We start from the raw sequence: 1,874 nt of genomic DNA, 5'->3' as shown, positions 1-1,874 counted from the left end.
TGGTCTTGCTCTTGAAAATTCCTCCTTTTCCCTTTGTACTCTAACTTTATCCCAAGTATTGTAGGGTTGACACACAGTATCAGAGCCCCACACGGTCTCCCTGTCTCATGCTTCAATATTTCTATTTGACTCTTTTGAGTTAGGTCCTACCAGGCATCTTCTTGAAGAGTCTGACTTCTAAATAATCAGAAGTTTGCTTCAGAAAGGTTCTACATAATCAAGTTCTTCAAATTTTTAAAAGAATGTGTAGCTTCCAAGTTCTTTTTCATATTTTAGTCCAAAGCTATTATTTCATTATTCAACTCTTCCTTATCTGACGTGTCTGTTTTGGATTGACTTACTTCAGTAAATCTTTTGTTAAGTTTTCTGGCACAATCAATGCTTTCCTCCACAGTACATTGATAGAAACTTAAACATATTTCCTCCTTACATCTTCTTTCCACAGATTTTATGCCTTTCCCCATAAGCAGTGATCTGTTAGGAACCATGGCTCCAATGTTTGCATTTTTGAAATGCAGCTGCAAAAGTAGCATGAATTTAGTCATTCTTCTTACATCCATGAATGCAACTTCTTCGTATAGGTTTTATCAAGCTCTTTTCATTATAATTACCAAAAGGGGACATTTTCCAGCCTCTCTTTGGTATATTCAGATTGGCAGCATCAATAGTCTTTTGCTGTGGTGACGCTGGCAAATAAAATAAAAGTTATTGTATTTGATATTCCCCCATACAGTCACTTAGTAGTCCTCTCTTCTTGTCAAATCTTCATGCATGTGCTCAACAATAACACTAGCATAACATGTATGTAGAGGACCTAGGTCAGACCCAGACCAGCTCCCAAATTGTGTGCTCAGTCTCTGTGAGCCCCTATGAGCCTAGATTATTTGATTCTGTGGGTTTCCTTTGGTGTTCGTGACTCCTCCAGTCCCCACAGGCATTCCTTCCCATTTTCTGCAGGATTCTCGGAGCCTTTCCTAATGTTTGACTTTGGGTATCTGCATCTGTTTACATCAGCTGCCTGATGAAGCCTCCACAGAACATGTTTATAGGCTAATTGGTACTTATCTTTCTTTGGCAGATGCTTTTACCCATTTGGTTATGACAAAAAGAAAATAGGGTTAGACAAGAAAGAAGACATTTTTATTGAGTAATTGCCTTTCCATTTGTGTTTCCTCTAGTCTGATCTTAATATTTATAGTCATGTGAATATGTGGTGTGTGTCCGAGAGAGAGAGAGAGAGAGAGAGAGAGAGAGAGAGAGAGAGAGAGAGAGAGAGAACGTGCACACATGAGCACATACTTACCCATTTAGACATGTAGAGGTTGATGCCAGGATGCCTTCCTTATTGACTTCTCCACTACAGTTTGACAGAGAGTCTCTCAATACCTTTAGCTTCTCATTCCAGCTAATCAGTGAACTGTTGATATCTACTCATCTTCATCCTACTGCCCAAGAGCTGTGGTGAGAGACATTTGCTACTGTGTTTGGCATTTATACAGGTGCTGGGAATCTGGACCCAGATCCTTATGTTTGTACAGCAAGTATTTAACCATTAATATATCCCTAACCGTGTTTCTAGCAAAATTTCCAACAGTGCATCAGAATTTCTTGCTATCACCACAATGTAATTTATAATACATTAATCAACCACTTTCCATCCTGAACATTTTACATAATTTTGGATTGACAAAGTACCTCAGAGGCAACAAATGTTATATTGTAAATAGTTGATGTTTTGTATTGTTTAGGAGTTAAATGACAAAAAAATCTATGTATCTCTAATATATATGTAATTTTTATAAATATATTTGATCCATAAATTGATATGCTGATAAAAATCTACAAATAAAGAGGGTCAGTGTTATGAAGAGTTA

The sequence above is a fragment of the Rattus norvegicus genome, chromosome 9, assembly GCF_021556685.1.
Source record: "Rattus norvegicus strain SHRSP/BbbUtx chromosome 9, alternate assembly SHRSP_T2T, whole genome shotgun sequence".
Lineage (NCBI taxonomy): Eukaryota > Metazoa > Chordata > Mammalia > Rodentia > Muridae > Rattus > Rattus norvegicus.
This window is presented reverse-complemented; position numbering follows the sequence as displayed.